Source organism: Salvelinus sp. IW2-2015, linkage group LG8 (assembly GCF_002910315.2).
Source record: "Salvelinus sp. IW2-2015 linkage group LG8, ASM291031v2, whole genome shotgun sequence".
NCBI lineage: Eukaryota > Metazoa > Chordata > Actinopteri > Salmoniformes > Salmonidae > Salvelinus > Salvelinus sp. IW2-2015.
The window spans coordinates 53858048-53867656 of NC_036848.1; positions in this window are offsets into that span (position 1 = coordinate 53858048).

Here is a 9609-nt window from a genome sequence, read left to right on the forward strand (position 1 = left end):
ACCCAGAAGTGTTACCATTAAAACATTGTCCATCTGTTTGAGCACAGAATTGAATAGAGAACAACCAATCTGTTTTGTTGAGTGTATCGTGATTGAATTTTATCACCAAGACCAATCCAATTGTTCCAAACTACTGCTGCTGCATGGATAGCCTTGTAATGTCAATTTTGCTGTTTTGTCTACGAGAGTTATGGAACTTGGCAGATAGAGCATTGTACTGAAATGACTAAACCATGGTGGTTTTAGTGTAGACTCCATGTATTACTAAACTAATGCAGGAGTTATTCAAAAACTGACTTCATAGCCATGAACCCACTGAACTTTTATTCACAATCATGAAGCCAAAGATCATACCCACCTCACACCATTACAAATAAAAAGGGAGGTTAGCATGACTTGGGGGTATGATCTTTGACCCTCTGTAACTTTCTCATTCATCATTATTCACGATTCATTCAGGATTACCCATAATTATGGTAGCATCCAGATTAACGATTCATTCAGGATTACCCATAATTATGGTAGCATCCAGATTAACGTAGAAGTGTTTAGAAACACATATTCTTATTTACAACAAAAGCGACTCCAAAATAACACAATACATTGTTTACCATTCATTTCTATTGGGAACAAAATAATCTGAAACCCAACTCAAAACGAACTGCCAGTGCATCCAATAATTTTGTATGGTCACTAGCTTGATGTTGTCATTGCTAGGAATATGGGACAAATTACTAAACGGTTTGACTACTTTATTGATAACAATATTTTGGAGTGTCAATTTTGACTCCTATTTGTTTTATTTTTATAAAACAATATTGCCTGTTAAACAAAATCTCTTTCTCTGAGCAATTGGATTAGTATAAAATAATATCACTTCACAATTTTTTTTATCAACAATATAGTATTGGACGGAGTATGAGGACAAAGTGAGGTAAATCATCTCGGAGAACCTGAAGATGTACCACAGGAAGATTGACGTGAAGAGAGCCCACACTTCACGGTGGGTTTAGAGTCCTGCAATAAGAGCTAAGAAGCCAATATCTGTGCAAACTCTTCATAGTTGTGTTCTGTAGGTGTCACTGAGTAGGCTGATACCCCATTTCATCGGTGCACAATCCGTAGGTAAGGCTGTGCAATGAATATATGTGTGCTCCCAATGCAATTACGCAGTCAAATACATCCTGTGGTGGCATTTTTCTGCTTTACCAAATGAGGAGAGTTACAAACTACACACCAGTCAGAGTTATACTTAAATTACATATTTTTTATAAGAGCTTTGCAATATCCCTTTTTGACTTTCATTGATGCGCTATCTCAAATGAACCATTGAAAAGTACCACCAAAAAATACAAAGATCTTTTATAGCCAAGATACACCCCTCTCAACTTACATGACGAATCATAGATCTTAGGAACAGTTCACAAAGGTTAAGATTTGTATGAAAGATATCTATAAAACATAGCAGACAGTTACTGCTGTGTCAACAGTTTTCATTGTAAAGACCAGTGTCTGGCCCCCTCACTCCAAAAGAAAACCGTCTCTCCCTGATACGGTATAGAACAGAACCATTACCTCATGTTTTCTGGAATGCTCTTTAGGCTTTATTACCCAAAGACATCGTAAATCTCCTCTGTCAGTGCTATATCTCATAGAGGCCCATCCTCAGTGGAACACACACACAATACTATATTCTGTCGAATGTAACAACTATTATAATGTAATACAAGCATTATAACAATCTTACAAGCATTATAACATAATCTTGCAATTTTTCACGACAATCCACAGTGGAATAAAAAGAGATCTGTTTATTGTCAAACACATGATTCATTGTACTTAATAAAAAATTATGTAACAACAGTCCAACCTTCTTTAACATGATTCCATTATTTGTATCCGTTTACATCACTTTCAATGAGGAACTTTAATTTTTTAAGGCTAACTGCATATTCCACTATTGTGGCTAATCGTTATTGTGGCTAGCTTAACATAGGGATGGCAGGTAGCCTAGTGGCTAGAGCACTGAGCCAGTAACCGAAAGTAACCACAAAATTAAAACGTGTGGTGGGCGGGGTTGGAGCCGGGCTGTGGCGAGGGGCTTCTCAGTACGTTGCCCCCACCAGGGGCGGAGCCAGAGGGGTGTCCAGGGTGTCACTGGACACCACCCCGGGTGCCGTCCCAAAATGTAATTCGCTACTGGCAGTTTGATGCTGATTGGCATCTCATTTCACCTCTTGTTGAAAAAAACATTTATTTTGACGTTTTAAAATCGATGACGAAGAAGAGAGAATATTAATGTTGGTTGCGAGATAAAGAAGAAGAAGAAGAACATACAGAAGAAGAAGAGATAATATTTCCACAGCTCCACGAGCTCTTTTCGCGATTGTCGAAAGCATCATATTTGAAGTAAGTTTTAAGGTTTAGCATCGGGTTTAGGTTTCCTGAACAACTTTTACGAAAGTTGAGTCGCTGTGTAAGTAAACGTAAGACCTTTGTCTCCTGTAAGAGACAGTTAATCAGATTAGAGAGATTGGTTCCCAATTTAGTTTAACATTATGTTTACATCTGTGCTAGTAAGACACGTATATACAGTGCAGTGTTGTAAGTTACAGTATACGAATGTTTATCTAATGTGGGGTAACTAGTATGCTTTGCAGCTCAGTGATTCAGGCAATATAACAGTTTCATTCTAATGTGGGTAACTAGTAGGCTACAGCTGTCAGTGTTCAGCAAGTAACATTAATTCTAATGTGGGGAACTAGTAGACTACAGCTGTCCGTGTTCAGCAAGTTAACATTCATTCTAATGTGGGGCAACTAGTAGACTACAGCGTTCATGTTCAGCAAGAGTAACATCATTCTAATGTGGGTGGTAACTAGTAGGTGCAGCTGTCAGTGTTCAGCAAGTTAACATTCATTCTAATGTGGGGTAAACTAGTAGACTACAGCTGTCAGTGTTCAGCAAGTTAACATTCATTCTAATGTGGGGTAACTAGTAGCGACAGCTGTCAGTGTGTCAGCAGCAAGTAGTAACATTCATTCTAATGTGGGGTAACTAGTAGACTACAGCTGTCAGTGTTCAGCAAGTTAACATTCATTCTAATGTGGGTAACTAGTAGGCTGCAGCTGTCAGTGTTCAGCAAGTTAACATTCATTCTAATGTGTGGTAACTAGTAGACTACAGCTGTCAGTGTGTTCAGCAAGTTAACATTCATTCTAATGTGGGGTAACTAGTAGCTGCAGCTGTCAGTGTTCAGCAAGTTAACATTCATTCTAATGTGGGTAACTAGTAGACTACAGCTGTCAGTGTTCAGCAAGTTAACATTCATTCTAATGTGGGGCAACTAGTAGGCTGCAGCTGTCAGTGTGTCAGCAAGTTAACATTCATTTCTAATGTGGGGTAACTAGTAGACTACAGCTGTCAGTGTTCAGCAAGTTAACATTCATTCTAATGTGGGGTAACTATAGTGCTGCAGCTGTCAGTGTTCAGCAAGTTAACATTCATTCTAATGTGGGTAACTAGTAGGCTACAGCTGTCAGTGTTCAGCAAGTTAACATTCATTCTAATGTGGGGTAACAAGTAGGCTGCAGCCTGTCAGTGTTCAGCAAGTTAACATTCATTCTAATGTGGGTAACTAGTAGGCTACAGCTGTCAGTGTTCAGCAAGTTAACATTCATTCCAATGTGGGGTAACTAGTAGGCTGCAGCTGTCAGTGTCAGCAAGTAACATTCATTCTAATGTGGGTAACTAGTAGACTACAGCTGTCAGTGTTCAGCAGAGTAACATTCATTCTAATGTGGGGTAACTAGTAGCTGCAGCTGTCAGTGTTCAGCAAGTTAAACATTCATTCTAATGTGGGGTAACTAGTAGGCTGCAGCTGCAGGGTTCAGCAAGTTAACATTCATTCTAATGTGGGGTAACTAGTAGGCTGCAGCTGTCAGTGTTCAGCAAGTTAACATTCATTCTAATTGGGGTAACTAGTAGACTACAGCTGTCAGTGTTCAGCAAGTTAACATTCATTCTAATGTGGGGTAACTAGTAGGCTGCAGCTGTCAGTGTTCAGCAAGTTACATTCATTCTAATGTGGGTAACTAGTAGGTACAGCTTGTCAGTGTTGCAAGTTAACATTCATTCTAATGTGGGGTAACTAGTAGCTGCAGCTGTCAGTGTTCAGCAAGTTAACATTCATTCTAATGTGGGGTAACTAGTAGGCTACAGCTGTCAGTGTTCAGCAAGTTAACATTCATTCTAATGTGGGTAACTAGTAGGCTGCAGCTGTCAGTGTTCAGCAAGTTAACATTCATTCTAATGTGGGGTAACTAGTAGGCTACAGCTGGTCAGTGTTCAGCAAGTTAACATTCATTCCAATGTGGGGTAACTAGTAGGCTGCAGCTGTCAGTGTTCAGCAGAGTAACATTCATCTAATGTGGGTAACTAGTAGACTACAGCTGTCAGTGTTCAGCAGAGTAACATTCATTCTAATGTGGGGAACTAGTAGGCTGCAGCTGTCAGTGTTCAGCAAGTTAACATTCATTCTAATGTGGGGTAAACTAGTAGGCTGCAGCTGTGCAGTGTTCAGCAAGTTAACATTCATTCTAATGTGGGGTAACTAGTAGGCTGCAGCTGTCAGTGTTCAGCAAGTAACAATTCATCTAATGGGGGGTAACTAGTAGGCTGCAGCTGTCAGTGTTCAGCAAGTTAACATTCATTCTAATGTGGGCTAACTAGTAGGCTACAGCTGTCAGTGTTCAGCAAGTTAACATTCAGCACTTTGAAATCCATTAACTCAGTTAGATTTTCGTACTTGAACTCCAAAAAAATCTGGTAACGTTACTCAAAAGATTACCACAATTTGCAGATAGCCTGTTTGCTATCGTAAAGACGTAAGAAATTATAGCTAGCTAAGTTACTTACTGCAGAGTAGGGCTAGCCATGATCTAACTAGTAACTTAGGCTGGTAGTTGATTTTAAGGTACAGTTATGATAATGTACATTTGTAATTAAGATTGAGATTGGACTAAAATGTTGGTAATTGGATGCTTAGATGTGACCATAGACTGTCTTATTTTTGCATAGGGTCAATTAAACATGAAAAGAAAGTGAGAGATATCAGATTTATATTTTAAAGAAGCACAAGCAGGTAGATCAGGTGCAAACAGGCCCCAGTCATTGCATCACCACCGGACCCCAGAGCAGCTCCCTACATGAGGCTAGTCAGAGTCAGTGTGGCCAGACTTCACAAGGACCCAGTCTACCACCACCAGGTCAGAGCATCTACCAGGCAGTCAGTCACATGCCCAGTTCAGAGTTTAAGTTGAGCTTCAGCTTGTAATAGATGATTTTGTCAGATTAAGCCTCACTTTAAAATGTTGGTTGTTGATTCATGTCTGTTCTTGTTTTGATGACTGTGACATTTTTATTTTGATTGTACACGAATGGTTCTTGTGTTATTTTAATGTAATAGATGTATCAAGGGATGACAGAGAGACCTCTGGCTCTGAGCCAGACAGGGAGCCAGAGCTGCCAGGAGATGTCATCGAGCCCCTCCCAACTGCATCAAGCACCAGATAGGCTGTTCCAAAAGGGCCCAATGGTAGGCCAGGACTATACTTTAAACTACACATTTTAGTTAGCAGCTGTTAGTATCTAATCTTGTGGATCCCTTAATTATGCATTTCCATAGACATATGTCCCATTATTTAACGTGTATTTCAGACATATCAAGATCCAGAGAAGAGGGTCCTGTACAGCCGTGTTTGAAAACATTGCCCAGAACTCAGCGTGGTACTAGGAAAAGGGCTTTCAACAGCTCCTGGTATAAAGGACAATTCATGGCTTGAATGTTCTGTAGGTCAAGATTCAACTTATTGTTTCTCCTGTAGCCATTTTTTCTCTGCCCAATACACCTGAATCTGCCTTCACATCACAGTCAGGTTTTTGTAACTGGAAAAGGAACCGTTTAAAGATTCTTCTTAGGGCTAGACGCCCCGCCAGCGGGACACCTGTCGACAGCTTCCGGTGAAATTGGAGGGCGGGCAATTCAAATAAATAATCATACAAAGTGGAAGGCAGATTCAGGTGTGGGAGCCATCTAGTGGAAGCCATAGGAATTGCAATCTGGGAGCTGGAATTGCATATCCCCCATAGCTTTCCATTGAGCATGGGCTCTCAAAAATATATATTTTCTGGTTGGTTTTTCTTTGGGTTTTCTCCTACCATATCAATTGTTTTATAGTCACATACATTATTTTAACATTTCTACAAACTTCAAAGTGTTTTCTATGCAATGGTACCAATTATATGCATATCCTGGCTTCTGGGCCTGAGTAACAGGCAGTTTACTTTGGGCACATCAGCCAGACAGGAAGTGGAGAAAAATAGACCCTAGCCTGAAATATAATATATTATTAAAGATTCTGGGTTTAAGCTCCATTCGAAGGCAGAGCATCATATCAATACTATGTATGCTTGGAATCAGCATAAAAGGGCTATTTGTCACGTTCCTGACCTGTTTTCTTTTGTCTTGTATTTATTTAGTTGGTCAGGGCGTGAGTTGGGTGGGTTTGTCTATGTTGGGATTTTGTGTTCGGCCTGGTATGATTCTCAATCAGAGGCAGCTGTCAATCGTTGTCCCTGATTGAGAATCATAAGGCAGCCGGGGTTTCACGTGTGTTTTGTGGGTGTTTGTTTCCGTGTTTGTATTCGTGCCACACGGGACTGTTGTCGGTTGTATTCGTTTTGTTATTTTGTTTCATGTTAGTGTTCAGTTTCGATTTAATAAATTATCATGAGCACTACCCACTCTGCGTGTTGGTCTGATCCATGCTCCTCCTCGTCTGAGGAGGAGAACGACTATGACGACCGTTACACTATTGACAGCAACTCATCAATGTTAGATGTCATAAATGAGGACCGGAAAAAGAAAGTGGAGAAAAACTGTACTTACATTAGAACAATTGCAGATGTGCTCCTATTAACTGTCACTCAAAATATAGCGCAGAGAGGTCATCGAGAGTCTAATGACTCTCACAACAAGGTTTTTTCTTTTGACAAGCTTAGAAAAAAATTGCAAAGCATGACCCTCTCATAGAGAAAAGGTTGAATGCATGTGGCGATGCTAATAAGTACACAAGCCACCAAATCCAGAATGAAGTTATTGAGGGCTTAGCTGAGAAGGTACAGAGTGAAATAATAAGAGAAGTAAAAGAACGTGACGTTTTTTTGTGTAATTGCAAATGAAACCAAAGATTTAAAGAGAAAAGAACAAATTACTTTAGTTGTGAGGTACAATTACAACGGGGCCACAGTCAGCTGAAAGCTTAGATGCAGCAGGTCTCACAAAAATTATAATTGATTGCCTTGTAAAACATGATCTGGACTACAGAAATAATCTTGTGGGCGCAAGGCTATGACGGTGCATCTGTCATGAGCGGAAAGCATTCTGGTGTGTGTGCACGGATTAAAAACTGTGCAAGATTGACATTTTGTGTGCACTGTAATGCACATTGTTTGAATTTGGTTCTTGTCGATGCTGTAAAATCAGTGCCTGAGGCAGTTCACTGTTTTGCTCTCCTGCAGAAGCTTTATAACTTTGTATCTGGCTCGTACTCTGGCTGTATCCACAGCAGCAGCAGCCCGGGGAACTACGGAGACTTACGGATGTAAGGTGTGTCTGGCTCGTACGTTCATCTCAAGTGACTTGCAGTTCAGAAAGAGCTGTATCCACAGCAGCAGTCCAGGGAACTACGGAGACTTACGGATGTAAGGTGGGCATGCAGATACAAGGCCGTAATCTGAGGGACAGGCTTCCAGCAGTTCTGAGAGTGCTACAGGATATCAGACTTGAAAATAGTGGTGACAGATCAGTGGAGGCAAGGGGCCTTCTTTCTCAAATAGATTTACATTTCATAGGGCTTTTGGTTACCTTTTGTAAAGTGCTTGGTGATGCCAAATGTCTTACTGACATGCTCCAATCAAGCTCTCTTGACCTAGCAAGGGCTGTGGATCTAGTAGGTGCCCTTACAGACACAGTACAGGACTACAGAAGTGAGGGTTACTTTGGAGAACTACGGAAAGAGGTTGAAGAGATTGCAGAGCACTGCAAAATAAGTGTACAAACAGTGTGTAAAAGACAGCTTAAAACAAGCTTAAGATTTCATGACTCATTGACGATGAGCACTGTAGGACAGAAAAATAGAGACCAAAGTGATGGTGAGAGCTTCCAAAGAGCTATCTTTTATCAGCTGCTTGACAGTCTCACAGCTGAGCTGCAGAGGCGTTTTTCAAAGAAGAATTGCGAGATAATGCAAGGGGTCCAGTCTCTCAACCCAAAGAGTACAACATTCTTCAATGAGGAGCCTCTGTTTGCCTTTTGCTCAGACCTTTGAGTCAGATTTAGAGGGCCTCAAACATGAGGTTCATCAAACCAAGTGACTTCTTGATAGGACAGAGACAAGTGGAAGGGACAGACCGTCTACTCTCCTTGACTTTGTTGAGTTTCTAGAACCATATAAAAGAGGTCTTCCATGAGCTATTTCCACTTTGTAAGATTTCTGTTGTCACACCAGTCAGCAGTGCTTCTTGCGAGAGAAGCCTCTCAGCTTTAAAACTGATTAAAACCGGATTTCTCCGTGTTGAGTCAAGGACGGCACGCTCCCTCAACGTGGATGAGGTTGTGAAACATTTTGCCAGTTCTCACCAGAACTGCATAATTATGCTGTTTCTAAATCTACTTAGGAAAGTTTGGCACTTAGGCGGTCCCTCTGGTCATGATTAAAACCTGCACTGTGTACTAGCTAATACACTGACATTCTAAAATGATCCATCCAAAGGGTATCATGTCACACATATTTAATTTGGTCTTGATTAGGCCAATTCTAAAACTGAACTTTTCGTTGCTATTAGTTAACATAAGTTTGTAACAGTGATGGGCACCAAAAATATTTTTAAAGTCCATTTCTGCCTGATACCTGGTATGTCAGATTTTAGATTTTTGTAAATAAACTATGCAATTTATGTAACACATGCTTATCTCCTTAGAGCTTGAGCTTAATTTTCTGAAAATATTTTGGGATGTTCAACACTTAGACCCAGATGATGTATTCATGAAAATAGAGTGACCCAAGTCTCTCCAGTATGTGAGTACAGTACTGTGTGTGTGTGTGTGTGTGTGTGTGTGTGTGTGTGTGTGGCTCCATCTCTCCCTCCTCTCCTCGCTCTCATTCCCCTCTCTCCCTCTCTCACACTTCACTTCCCATCTCAGGGCTCCAAATGATCTGGGTGGATCCGCTCTCTCTCTCTTCAGGCCCATTCAGAAAGCTGTCTCATGTTTGTGTCTGAGTTTCATAAGCGTTCTCATGTCAGAGCTCATGAGAGTCTGAAGTGATGCTAATCTAGCCCAGCAGCACCCGGCCAGGGGAAACAGCTCCTTTATCCTGCCTGCTGGCGAGCAACCACATGCAGCGGACCACTTGGCTAACTCTCCATGTTTCCATCTCACCCCTTCTTCTGGTTTATTTTTGTGCCTGTTGCGTTTCACAGCGCGTTCTTGCTGTTTTCTCTCTCTCTGTCTCTTTGTCTCTTTGTATCTGTCTATTGTGTCTTTCG